This window comes from Rhipicephalus sanguineus, chromosome 9 (assembly GCF_013339695.2).
Source record: "Rhipicephalus sanguineus isolate Rsan-2018 chromosome 9, BIME_Rsan_1.4, whole genome shotgun sequence".
NCBI classification, from domain to species: Eukaryota; Metazoa; Arthropoda; class Arachnida; order Ixodida; family Ixodidae; genus Rhipicephalus; species Rhipicephalus sanguineus.
Window position 1 is genome coordinate 138,105,227 of NC_051184.2, and position 15,165 is coordinate 138,120,391.

Genomic DNA, 15,165 nt, shown 5'->3' on the forward strand with positions numbered 1-15,165 from the left:
TCATGACATGCATGGCATGTACAGCATGATTTACATGTCATGCTCATGGCGCACTCGTGTTCGTTTCGCTTGCTTGATATCCACCAAAATTGGTTTTGTGCTATGTGACTGTATGAAGAACATGAATAGCAGGTGCTGGCATGAAAACCATGATATATAAGACATGTATGTCATGATTTACATGCCTCGCTCATGGTGCACTTGCGGCCATTTCGCTGGCTGCACCAAAATTGGTATTGCGTGACACGACCATATGACGAACGTAAGTGAGAGGTGGTAACATGAAAATTATGACATGCAAGTCATGTACAACCTGATTTACATGCCACGCTCATCGTGCGCTAGCGGCCGTTTCAGTAGATTGATATACACCAAAATTGGTATTGCGCTAAGTGACTGTATGAAGAACATGAATAACAGTTGGTAAGATGAAAACCATGACATGCATGTCATGTATACCATGATTTACATGCCACGCTCATGATGCATTCGCGGCCGCTTCGCTAGCTGGATGTACACCAATATTGGTATTGCACGCAGCGACTGTATGACGAACGTAAATGAGACATGGTAACATGAAAATCATGACATGCATGACATGTACGACATGATTTACATGTCATGGTCATGGCGCATTCGTGGCCGTTTCGCTTGCATGATATATACCAAAATTGGTATTGCGCGACGCGACTGCATGACGAACCTATATGAGAGGTGGTAACATGGAAACATGACATGCAGGTCATGTACGACATGATTTGCAAGCCACACTCATGATACATTCGCGGCCGTTTTCCTAGCTTGATATATACCAAAATTGGTATTGCGCGACGCGACTGTATGACGAACATGAATAACAGGTGGTAACATGAAAACCGTGACATGATGTCATGTATGTCATGATTTACATGCCGCGCTCATGGTGCATTCGCGGCCGTTTCGCTAGCTTGATATACACCAAAATTGGTATTGCGTGAAGCGACTGTATGACGAACATAAATGAGAGGTCTTAACATGCGAATCATGTTATGCATGTCATGTACGGTATGATTTACATGCCACTGTCGTGCTTCCGGCCGTTTTGTTAACTGGTTTTGTTAACTGGATATTGGTATGGCACGACTCGAGTGCGTGATGAACATAAGCGACAGGTCATGCATTGTATATACCAGAATATGCGTTTCATTGACATGGTGTCTAGATTGTGCATGCATGCGTGCATGGCAAACGTGCGATATATGGTGGACTAGATGCCATGGCATGAATGATTTCATTTGGCTCAAAGACAAACAAGGCGATGTATGCAGGTCTTTGCTGGCTGCTTCGCATTACATCGATTCCCACAGTGCGTGGGATCTGCCGATTTTTTTTGGACTACAATGATCCCTGTATAGCCGAGATCGTCTGCCGTGCAGAATAAGCTCGACGTCATGCTTATTTGCGCGCTCTTGCTTCGCAAGATCCCTCGAAGGCACGTGTTGACTGTCGACGCCGACACGTGACGTATAATCGCAGTGACCTAGTGTTGCTGTGGACGCCAACTAGAAAACGCGGGTTGTGCGAAAAACTGCTGGCGTACTATGCGGGACCTTATGTTGTTATAGACCGTGTAAGCAATTTAACTTACCGCGTAGCGCGTCTCCATTCAAATGGCCGACGGTCTGCAAAGACGGGACTTGCCCATGTAGCGCGTTTATAGCGCTTTGTTCCTCGAGAGACTGATTCGCCCGTCGGCTTCGTCTGCGCGGTGAGAAATGTTACTGCATACGTGATTTGGGTATGAGCATCTGTGTAGTGGGGAAGAGGGAGGTTAGAGTAGAAGAGGACGTTCGGCTAGTGAGAGAGTCCTTCGGTACGCGTCTGTTCAACACCTTCGCGTCTACCGGTCCGTCGCAGCTCAATAAAACCTTTCGTAGATGTAACTGTATAGATATACGTGCATATTCATATCCGCGATATGAGAGAGTGTCCATATAATTGCTATCGCAGCAATAACAATAAAACAAGGAAAGGGAAACACATCGAGCAAGTTTAAAGACGGTTTCCAGCGAAATTTATCCCCCACAATCACATACATGAAATCAGTGGAATACAATAAAAACGAGTAATCATATATTGTTAAATGGGCATTAAGACAATGATATGACATAACTTTGAACTCGACCCTTGGACATCAAGACAACCAAATACACTGAACCATAGTGTCCGCGCTGCTTCTTTTTACATTCCCATACCACTATCACAATAAAATTGAAACCACCTGCTAGGCGATTTTTTCTCGCGTGGATTATATGATCGGAGGTAGATTATCTCGAATGTCTTGCATTGGATTTTATTTTAACAATTTCGCTAATCGAGCGCCCTAAATATACAGGCAGAGAAAAACTTGTCGATGACTAACCAGACGGTTCCAACTTCCAATATTGGCAATCTTCTGCAGCTAAGAATCCTTCACCGAAAGAGTGTCTGTAGCGTGGTTGACTGTAGGCATACATTCGATGTCCACCCTCAACTTGTTCTTTACAACAAGGCTCTTGCACGTGCTGAACTTTTCTGAGCTAGAGGTACAGTTTGCTCTAAGTAATCTTAAAAGCCATCTAGCACCCTAACAGATCACATGCAGGATGAAGAGAACACGTTGCACTTAATTTCTGTTATATTAATTTTCTTAATGAAAACGGAACTGGAGACAAACTCGGACGTGGAGAAACGGAAATATAGAAACGGAAGCAAACTTGTGGCTCCTAATAGCAGGCAATCGTTCGAAGAACTCTTCCCGGCGAGCATTTCTCCAGATGCAAAAGAGCAAATGCGGGCGATGAACGCAGACTCGAAGAAGATTGGATGCTGGAAATGATCGAAAGTAAAGGAGAAACTTAAAGAGAACGAGATGAAAGTGGTCGTCTAGGAAGAATGCGAGGTATGCGTGTTTTCTGCAACGTCGTCTAAAGGGAGGAATTCAGAAAGTGGATGTGCGCTGGGTTTGAACTCCGGTCTCGACTCGAGAGCTGGTCGAGGCAAGCAGCTACAAGTAGCTGGGCTTTTGTTTTGGAGATGTTGGAGAAGAAAGTGCGTCAGCAATTCTGGGCTCAGGATCCCAGCTGATTCTGGCAGCAAAAGAAAAAAAAAGCAAGCGCGAAGGAGTCTTAGGCCATCGTTCAGTCACTAGAAGCCGTTAGCGAAGGTGAATTACAAAGAGAGCTACTGCGCATTCAGTGTTGCCATGAAGCTTCGTGACTGCGTGCATACAAGCTGGCATACCAGTTCTACTGAGCACCAATGGAAGTTATCGTGTCTCATCTTGGTATTCGAGCGATTAAAGAAAGCGAAGGCGCGTTTCCCTACATGTGCCTAGAAAACCACAGGGGAAATTTCGGGGCAAAACGGGTAAGCATCGGTAATTTCCCACGTGGCATAGCAAATGAACCCATTAGGCGAAAACGGCTTCAAGTTGTAGTGACATTACATTTTTGAGTAGTTGAGGTAGTAGAGCAGGGTAATTATTGTTCTGTGCGTGACTTTGTCCCAATTTTACCTTCAAGCACCCGAATTTTTTTGGTATTCGTTTTAAAACCGCGCTGGATCCCTTATAGCATTAGAAAGAATTTTAGGGGAAATGTTGGCTGCGTAAGCTCGCTCAGAGCAACGTGCGGCTGGGTTAGAGGAACGAGAAATGAAGCAGCAGGACTTACTGGCGTGCGTGATTATTATTCTGTGCTAGGTAAGGCTCTTGCGCTGCCATATGCGTATAATTATTTCACATCAAAATAACAACAACACTTAAAAGGCAGTGCCAATTCTAAAATATATGAGGTTGTGCCTTAGTTATAACGTTAGAAAGTATGGGCACTTTAAACCGCTAGTATTTAATCGCTATAAAAATCCTACATTTATTTCATAAACGGCAAGAAGATGCTCTAAATTATCAACTACAGTGGGGAGACCTAAAGCCCAGTCGGCGAAAGCTCTGCCGGACCATCAATAAAGTTGTTACCAACCAAGTGGGAGAAGAATAATTGCATTAAGAACATGGCGTTCTTATGCGTTACGGGTACAGCAGAAACATTTCAACCGCTCGATTGCAAGAGAAAACATAAAAACAAAAACAAATTAAAGCAGGCGACCCGGCTGCGAGCTACAGATACGTGACAAAGAAAAACAGATGCATGTCTGACAACTGGGTCAGTACAGCATGCAGTATATTATAAAAGATTCTCGGAGAGTATGTACGGCTAATTAATATGCTCTACCGAGAAATCCCCGAGACAGACAAAAAAAATATCAATGTAGCTGCCAAATTTTCAAGCAGTGGCACGTTCGCTCAACTTTATCGTGGCTCTCTTAGGTTATCTATACTGAACTCACAGCAATCTGCGCCTCCATCGGTGATATTCTAAGACATTCAATCGAGACACTCATTTTCAGCAAGATATTCGTTGCCAGGTACGCATATAGGATGCAATCGAGATTCGTTTGAAAATGTAGCATTCAGTTGCCACGCCTCCTCCGCGCAGTTTTGCATATCTAATTGCAAATTGTACTTTCAGCGTTTTATGTCCGCTTTGTTGAGTTATAATTTTAATGACGCGAACGTACTCTTATCCACGTGGTGTCATGTCGTGAGAGCTTAGCAGAATAAGTAGGAATGGTGACGAGGTTTTTCAGCGCAAGAGAGCCCAATAAAAAAATAGTGACAAAAAAATAAAATCTCGATTTTCGTCGTCTCCTTTCAGAATAAATGTCATGAGTGCTTCGTGTCAGACGCAGAAAGGTAGGTGGTAAAATGTCCTTTTACGTTATCTCTTGAGGCATAATATCTGCAAAGATTCTGACATCACGAAGTTCCCGAGGGTATTCTGAAGATACGTAATACAAAACACCAGAATAACAAAGAAATAAATCATTTAGCGAGAATATATGACAATGATTACGAAGCACACAGAGCTCAAGTGTTGCTCAATCTCATTCACCACGATTTGGTGCTTGGTATTGATATCTTCAGTCAGAACAATGTATGTGTAACTGTGGATGAAAACCTTGTTTGTAATCTGTAATTCCTTGTCTTGCATCAGCGTATTTATTTCTATGAATGTAAATTTTATCGAATAAGGGGGAATTTCGGATAGGAGGCTTACAGCTGCGAAGTGAGTGCCTTCGGGCACTATTAAAGCTGCAAGTTGCAGCTTTTCGCCCGGAGGGCTGCCAACAAATGCTTTGAAAACTAAAAACAGTCTGATTCTGATGACCTAACAACTGTCTGTCATCTCGCAAACAAAGAAGGTTAACGATGTCCAAGTATGGACTTAAGAGCGCGCTATAGTCGAGTAATTATGAGCCTCGAATATTCCCGCTTAAATGGCGTCCATTCTGCCAGGGCCGTTTATAGCTCATAAAATATTTATCGTCACTCGCTCGCATCTGTCCCACGACGCCTTTCACCCACCAGGCCAGTGATGCAAAAAATAAGTTGATTAAAAGAACAGCATAGATTATATTTGTGAATCACTTTTTTCACCTCGGCCTTTCCATTTTATGACGTCATTCTCAAAACATAGAGCGGCTTAAGTACTGATTAAAAGCATACAGCTCGCATCTATTATTCATAGACTCTGGGGCACTTGGGCACTTATTTTAGCGAGCGCTTGCCATGACGACAGCGATTGATAGCAATTATGGAGAAATCCCGAAGAACGTATAAGGCTGGAGGTCCAGAAACACCTCCGGCACGAGCGTTGCAAAAATATCCTTTACTGTTTTGGTCCGCTCGATGAGTTGATGGTGCTTGTCCCCCCTATGTTTTCCCCGTCTCACACCGTGTGGGCTTTTGTAGGGAGACGCTGCAATTTTAAACATTGTCACGACGTCGTGACGTCGACGAAGGCCAGTCCGCCGCGGTGGTATTAGCCTCGAGATCTTGGAGTGGCGCCCTCTCGCGTGTGACGTCAGAGCGGGAACTCCGCTCGCAACCGCGCTGCAGCAGCCGTTGCTCCTGTTATGCGGATCGTCTGCTTCAGGCGGGAACTTTGTCGAACGAGCAGCCTCGCGACGGTCAACTAACGCCTACAACGAATGTTTTCGAGTGTAATCTTGAATTTGTTTTAGTTGCGGCCCAATCGACAGAGCCAAGAAATCCCCCGGATGGCCGACGAGTGCGCCGATACCACCGACCGCATTGCTGGTAAGAAAGTGAAACCATGTGTAAGTGTTCTCGCTCGTTATCGTGTTTCCGCCGTACGATACTAATTAGTTTGGGTGTTTCTTTCGATATTTCAGTAAGCGTGCCGTTCTCCAGCATCTATAAGTATGTAGATAAAGCTTGTGAAAGGTCGCGGTGCCTCATCGAGGGCGAGGCGGTGTACGACGCAGGCCACGTTGTTGAATGCGCGGTCGAGGCCGTCAACGGAGATCGCATCACCGTCGCAGCTCTCGTCCTGCAAACAAGTACGCAAGTGCCGCCTTGTTGCACACCCCTCTGCCGATGCCCATGATCGCAGTTTGTCTCGTAATGTTGGTTCAGTGACAACGATATTACGTCGTAGTTCAAATTAACACCGCACAGGGCCGTCGCAAGGGTATTAGAATATAATAAATAGTTAATCGCTGATTATACCACGCACAGGGCTACAGCGATTAACGTGGCAAAGGTAAGCTGGGTAGAGTTTCACGCTACGCATCCTAACGAAAAGCTTAAAAAGCTTCGCTTTTAAAAAAGTGTCTGCCTCAGGTGAAAACTTTTAGAGAATGTGCCCTATACAGCGGCAACAGGTTTCGCTTATGACTTTATGATAAGCAGTCCGCTAGGCGCGCTTGCCTTCATAAGTAAAATACGTATCTACACCATCCAAATGCAGCCGTAGTCTCAGATATCCTGCGCCGCTCAGCTGAGCTCACGAGGCGCGCTCACGTACGAGGCGATTCGGAGGCCGCGTCGTCGGCTCCTTTTCTAGGGGCCTTCGCGGCAGGTTGTGGGACGGCACCGCACCTGGTGTAAGTCGCCTATGCGATAAACGGCTTAAGTATTGGCGAGGTGCTTAAACACGGTCACAAGCTTACCTAAGAGTGGCGCGTACGGTGGGTAGTAGAAGTCACTGTCCGCGAAGTGCTTGCTGCACACGGTCGATGAAGGCGTGGGGCGCATTCCCATTCTTAGCTTGACGATCCACTCCTTCTTCAGCTTCGGGTCCTTAGGGTAGTTCTGAAAGCTAACACCTTTTTCACGAGCGGACGAAGTACACTGAGGCACAGAGCAGTACTTCACCATTGCGCAGCACTCGCCGAGGAGACAAGCGGCCGCAATCCTAAGAAACAAAGAGCTGTAGTTCTACAAGAATGTTAAGAGCAGTCCCAAGGTTGTTCGAACAGCGTCAGTAGCCACCATACGCAAAATAACCAATTGAACTGCTTTTTTGCTGAGATTTACTACAACGGTGGTTTCAACACGGCGCTGGGCCTACGTAGCAGACGAAAGCGCGCGAATCCCCGCTCTGACGTCATACAGTCGCCGTTCGCAGCGCCGCCATCGGTCGCACACCAGGCCAATAGCGGTCACGGTGCTCGGCTGCTGACCCGAAGGTCGCGGGTTCGATCCCGGCCGCGGCGGTCGCATTTCGATGGAGGCGAAATGGTAGAGGCCCGTGTACTTAGATTTAGGTGCACGTTAAAGAACACCAGATGGTCGAAATTTCCGGAGCCCTCCACTACGGCGTCCCTCATAATCATATCGTGGTTTTGGGACGTAAAACCCCAGATATTATTATTATCGACGAAGGCCGCATTCACCGTGTCCAAGATGAAACTCTTTATTTGGCCGAACTTGTGGCCGAGAAACGGAAAGTCAAACTACAGCAATACACACTGCACACTGATAGCGGCGAACAGAGCGTCGGCGGCCGATAATCTGCTCTGCAGTAAGGCGCGCCGGCATTTATACATGCAGCATCGAACATTCGAGCCTTATTGCTGGTGGCCGCGTTAGTTCGAGAATAATCTTAACTGTTCGCGCTTGCGCACTCAAGCCTATAAGAAGATTCTATGATAACCTGGAAGGTTCCAAGAAATTAGGGCGTGGCTAGCGCAATGCGTCGGCTACGCCTGCAACGGAGTAGTTACATGATAATGACAAAAAGAAACGCGCGTGGTAATATCCTAAATTTCATGCACATGCGCGTGTGCTTTGTTTGAGCTGTTTCCACTTCACATTGATGTGAGAGGTAATGTTGGTTCGGAGTCCCAGCTTCCCCCGAGAAAGATGTTGTCGAAGCTGTTATATTAAATATTTATATTACAGATGTAATATTAAAGTCTACTGTAGATTATGAAGAGACAAATTAAAATTGTTATAACACGAAAGTGAAACCTGTTTTCGAAGAAGTTGTTGATTGTTTATTGTACAGTGATATATGAGAGCCTGCACAATAACTATTCGTGTTTGGCAGCTATAGCCAAGTTTAACCTTGATTCACCGACGCTGACGCCTGGTGGCTCATTTCCGTTCAGACGACTAACGCCCATGATCAGGATGAAACCTTTGTGGTAGTTCAAGTAGTTAACTTACGCGCAAAGATGGCAACGACAAGCACGTAATATACACTGATACTCGATATGAGAACATTATTATTATTATTATTATTATTATTATTATTATTATTATTATTATTATTATTATTATTATTATTATTATTATTATTATTATTATTATTATTATTATTATTATTATTATTATTGACGGACAGCTCTCCAAAACGCGTGTCGGTCCAATACGTCCAGGGAGCCAGCGAGGCGTTGGCCCGGATATTCAGAAGAGAAGGTGTGCACATCAGGCTCGTGCCTTCATGCACGCTGGGCCGCTTTCTTCCTCGCCAGAAAGACCGACCAACAAAGGACAGGGCGCCCGGCGTCGTATACAAAAAATACCGTGCGCCGAGTGCCCCTCATCGTGCATCGGCGAGACCAAAAACCTTCCCGAACGAATTAGACAACACGTCAACGACGTCCGGAAATTCAACAAAGAGCGCAGCGCTGTCACCGAACACGCCGAGATGTTTGACCACAAAATAGAATTCAGCGGAGCGGCCATCCTCGAAAGCGAAACCAAGCGCAGGAGGAGATTACTACTGGAGTCGTGGCACATTCAGCGAACCACTCAAAACATCAACCGTTCCCTCGGAACCCTCCCCCCGGTGTATGCGCATGGGCTTCGCTCCGCGGTAATGCGTGGGGTCATTGACCGCCGCGAGAGTGCCTTCAAGACGCCGCTGTAAAGTCGCCGCAGTCTCCCCTGAGGAAAGAACCAAGCCGGTTCCGCAACGTCGGGTTCATACGTGTTTTCGTAACTTTGGTTGGAGATTAAATAATAGTTTTCTCGGTTTACTTACGAAACCAGACATACTTCTGTCTAATGTTTACCTTCAAGTCAATTGATACTCGACTGCACGCATTCAAAGCATCGTCATTGGAGGAGAGAAAAGGCAAGTTGTACGCTCACCAGTAATATGGTAACCTAAGCTTCTTCTCGTGCATACACTACCACAGAGAACTTCAGGAACGCGAGAGGCAGAGTTTGTAGCTTGAGCCGTGAACGCGCGAAGGCGTTCCGTTTCCCGGTGGCACCTCTCTTGCCGAGAATGCGTGAGATATATAAGGCGCGTTTGTAAGACCTCGTGTATGTGTGTCGGTGGATTCGACTCCCCGGTCGTGGCTTCGACTCCCAGGTTTTCCGCAGCAACCAAACTTTTTCGTCTCGTTTCTTTGCCATCTGTTCGTGCGCATCTTACCAACGTCATTTCCGCGACGGAATTGACGTCAGTGACATCTTGGTGGGCCCTGGCATAAACACTCCTGTGTAAAAAACTTCACCTTTACAACACAACGCAGACTAGAGCACTGCACGGCCCGTGATTCTCGACGCGGGCCCGGCCCGGGCCCGGCCCGAGCCCGGAACTTGTTCAAACTTACGCACCTGAACCCGGTCGGGTGACTCAGAGCGAGACCCGGGCCTGGCCCGAACCTCAGAAAAAAATTCACCTAACCGGCCCGGCCCGGCCTGGCCTGGCCCGACCGCAGATCGGACCCGAGAGGGGCCCGAGACAGTAATGTTGGTGGTGCTGCCCGAACATCTCCTTCAAATGGCAATGTTAGCTGACAGTCGGGCCTCATACCCGGGCCCGAACGTAAGCCCGGCCCAGACCCGCCGTGAAGACATGGGCTGATCCGGGCCCGGATTTTCGGGTAAGCCCAAGCCCGTGCAGTGCTCCAACGCAGACTTCCAGAGAACTGAATTGCACCGTACAGTAGAATAAACGTACACATAGAAACGTATACTGTATACTTGGAAGCGAACTTTTGATATTCTATGCATGTCGTTACAGTGGGACAAGTTAAAGAGGAACATGTACAAAGCGGGATGTTACTGCAAAGACCAATACTGCCAGAACGGATCACAATCACGATAAGTCATTTGCTCGCGACGATTTGTATCGATGCTTGGTTTCCTTCTGGTTCAACTCGGCTGAAGCAAATAACCACTTTGCCCGGAGCCAAATTAACGATTTCGCAATGTGTGGTGGTGCTGTTTGGATGAAAGAGAAATATTCACCGGGAATCAATATCTGGTGCGTGGCTGTCTCCGTTTAGGTTATCATCACAAACATTGTTTTTTTTTCTCATTCTTGAGCAGCTTCTTATTTTAGTAGGATACTGTGTGAACGATTGTGCTTGTTTTAGGTAATGGTGCATAGAACATGTTCACGCTTTTACATAACTCCAGCTGGTCATTTTCACAGATAACATATTTAGTGAAAATGACAGCCAGGGAAAAAAAATTACTGCAGGATATCGAAACTAAAGCCGCTCGTGTACATTAGAAAAACATAAGGACGAAGTCCATTCACATAGCGTACGAAAAACGATGCGAAATACAGCCCAGTCACACAAATACCAGAGTTCACATAGAAAGAAGTCACATGGACGCCTAATATGTAAAATAAAACACTACACATAAACTCCAGTCACATAACAACAAATAATTTGACACAAAATCCACTAACAGCGACAAGGAATAGGTTTACGCATAAAGTGGCACATATATAGCATTACATAATCAGATCAAGACGTATCCGTAAAATGAGTCTTCTATATGACCTACTAAAAGTTTACCCTAACAATTTATAATAGCATCGATCGCTTTTCGACCATTGTTAAGTACCGGTAGTGCCCGCTTTTGCAATGCACGTGTTGGCCACGGACCTAGGGTAACAGTAATCTTTGCGTGAGAGAATGATTCCAACTTTGTGGGAGTGATCAATGCGAACGGAATGGTAGGATGGTTTAGCGATTAGTTCATTACGGAGATGGCTGTTACGAAAGTAAAGTTTGTGGAAAAGGCATAGACGAGAAACGCAACGGCAAGAAACAAGTGACGGTATACTGAGAGTTATTTTCATGTAGGAGATTCTAGCAGTTCGGTTGTAGCCGTGAATCTTAGGAATGAATCGAGTTGAGTTAATTTCAAAAAGTTCAAGTGAGTTGATTAGCTTGGTAGTACTCTGTTCGCGTACAGCCGAATCGTACTCAAGTTCGGAGCGGATCAATGTTTTGTAAGGAAGCAGTTTTAGCGATGCGGGGGCAGAAGAGAGATTACGTCGCAGGTTTCCAAACTTCGAGCGGCTTGTGAAGTATGAGCTATCGATACGAGGCAACCCCGCAGACTACAGCAGCGCTATCGGTTGGAAGGCACAGGTGGGGACACAGGAATACTTAGATGGCGGCGGCCTGCAGATTCTGCGACTTTGGAAACAAGTACTTGTGGAGGTAGCTAAGGAAAAAGCATACGCAGAACAGGAGAATGTTATTTGAACTGAGATACGTAGATAAACTGTCATTCAGATGTTACACACGCCCTATTGTTCTCTTTTTGTGCATCTTTCTAGTTTCGCGATAATGCTGACAATGCGTAGAGCAGGCGCAGCTCTTTCTAGCACGATTGAAAACAATTGAAGCATTTGAGAACTACGCTGGCTCTGAAGCAGACACATTGTGCAAGTATTGTTGTCGCATCTAATAGTATCCGGGCATTTCTTCCACTGTCGCTCCTTCACGCCTCATTTCCTCAAGTTAATCCAACAGCAAATTAAGCCAAGGAAAGCATATCGGGCATCATTTGTCGTTTTAAGGCAAGAGCCTTAGATGCCTCATGAAAGGCGAAAAGTGACCGTCGGCGGCACCTTCACAAACGATACAAAAAAATATTGTGAGGACGTCATCATATGACGTCGTCGTCACCTCACAGGTCGCCAACATTGATGACATCATCTTGACGTCACTATTAAATTACATCACGTGACGTAACATGATGACGTCAGCACATGACAGCGTCGCTAGGTCAAAGCTGGGCCGATCGCGGAGGCAGTGCAAAAGCACGTCAGGTGCCGAACGCTTTTCTTTTTTCGGAAGCGGGAGGGGGGGACGAGAAGTATCGATACAATCTACTGAAAAGAAACAGATGGCCTCCGTCTTCAAGGCGTCCTAGAATGCATGTATAAAGTGCCTCATGGGAAGTTGTTGTACAAACTGCAGCAAATAGGGCTACCAAGGTTCATTATCCAGTGGATAGCTGCTTACCTTTCTAATCGTGTGCAGTTTGTTGCAATAAAAAACTCTGAGTCAGCGGTGCTCCATGTCAGTTCTGGTGTTCCCCAAGGAAGTGTCCTGGGTCCACTATTATTTCTAATCTATGTGAATGACTTGGTCGATGTTGTACCCCAGGATGTAGGCATTAGATTATTTGCAGACGACTGTATTTTGTTCAAAAATATATCCTCTACGGCTGATGATAACATTTTACAGACAGCGCTAATGGCAATAGATGATTGGTGTAGTAGGTGGGATATGGTGCTGAATTCCGAGAAAACTGTTCTGCTACGCATTACGAGGAAGAAACAGCCGGTTATCTTCCCCTATATTCTTCATGACTGTCCAGTGTTACAAGTAGATAAATATAAATATTTAGGCATTACTCTCAGCTTCAACCTTACTTGGACACCACACATAACAGACATTTGCACAAAAGCGATCCGTAATTTATGGTTTTTAAAAAGAAAATTAAAACATGCTCCCTCAAGCGTAAAGCTTTTGGCATATAAAACTTTCATTTTATCTAAGCTCGAATATGCTGCAGTCATACGGGATGCTTTTACAAAAAAGGACATTATGCTTCTTGAAAAAGTGCAACGTAAGGCGATCAGATTTATTTTTAACAAGTATAGAAGACTCGACTCACCTAGTTCACTAATGCAGTTACACAAGATTCCTTTGTTAGAAACAAGAAGAAAGTTGAGCCGTTTAACGTTTTTACATAAAATTATGTCAGGAAAAATTACAATAAACGTACCATGTTGTGTCCAACCAGCTACTGCTAGGACAACTCGTCGTAGACATGACCGATCATTGGCGCCCATATTTGCACGAACTAATGCCTACAAGCATAGTTACTTTCCTAGAACAGTCACAGATTGGAATTCACTGCCTCAGGAGATTTTTACCGCTGAAAATTTTGTTAGGTCACTGGAAAATTATGTTTTTGGTGTCTAGCGTCCCAAAATGTCATAATGTTGTTTCACAGACGTGATGCCTCTTTTAGCGTTCTCATGTTCGTCTTTTTCTTTTTTTTTGCTACGTCACTGGAAAATTATCTTGTTGGTGTCTAGCGTTCCCATATGTTGTAATCTTGTTGTTGCACAGACGTGATGCCTCTTTTATCGTAAGAATGATAGTGTTCTTTTGTTTGCGACAAAGTCATGTATTCTTGTTTTTGCTGTAACCATTCACTTGATGTTTTCTTTTGCCACTCCTGCTTGGACCAGAATGTTGGTCCGCAGTATGTTTAAATAAATAAATAAATAATAAATAAATAAGGGACGCTGTGCCTTTTTTAACTCTAATGAGAAACAGCAGATAATGAAGCCAAGGAAGGTATAGGAGATTTTAATTTACTGTCTTAAGTGTATTGTAGTAATTATAATATAGATGTGAAGAAAGCCGCAATAATTGTACTTGATACCATACCTGATAAGTGTATCTTAAGATACCTTCATCTATTCATAAATTTGTTCTTATAGATGCATATCACCAACACTGGAACCTTCCATTCTGTAGAACAAATTCTGTAGACTATATATATATATATATATATATATATATATATATATATATATATATATATATATATATATATATATATATATATATATATATACAGCGTGTCCCAGCTATCTTTAGCCGAGGGTTTAAAAATACAATATTAGAGGCAGGCGAGTGAAGTCACTTGCAAAAAACTGACAGCCACATTGCGCACTACACACAATTTTTGTTTGGTGATTCACTAATTTGTTAATTAGGATCATTTATTTAAATTGCTAAATATTGACTGTAGGCAAGAAATGCGGCTTGCAAAGTTCGAGAGCGTCTTAGAAGCCCCAATTCCATTATTTGCAATAAAGAACGTTTCACGTATACCATTTTTTCCAAGCTGCAAAGAAAGCCAGCGAAATGCAAAAAGAACCACGTGACTAGCGCATTCGCCCGCCGCGAGAATGCTGCCCTCAGCCTTGGTTTGAGCGAACGAAATCAGCTGTGGCCGCGACTCGGCGGCTCCGTTGCAGCGGTAGGCCGATAAGTTGACGGCGGTTTCTTAGCCCTCGCTCGCTACAACTTGCACCGTCACGCGCGCCAACTGGCTGACGCGGGCTAAAGGCTCTGATATACTCCAGCGTAACGTCGACGAACGAGCGCGCGCGTCACGGCGACGTTACGTCAGCAAAAAACAGCCCTCTATAGTCCGGCGTCCGCTGACCGCCGACGCGGCCGACGGCTGCTGGCGCGCTCGGGCGTCGCTCGGCGCCGAATAGATCCTGCTGCATTTCGCGCCAGACGCGCCAGACTCGCATGTACAGAAACCTGCTTCGCGGGCTGTTTCGTCGGTTCCTGACAGGTGGCGCGGGCGTTCTTCGCTTTACTGCGCATGCGCTGCTCTAGATGCGATCGCACCGGCGCGTTGGAGCCGGCTCGACTGTAGCGGAGACCGATTTGCGCCTGGCGTAGCGTCGCCAGCTCGGCGTGACGGAACGCAACGTCCTAGAATTGGGGTTTCTGAAGACGCTCTCGAATTTT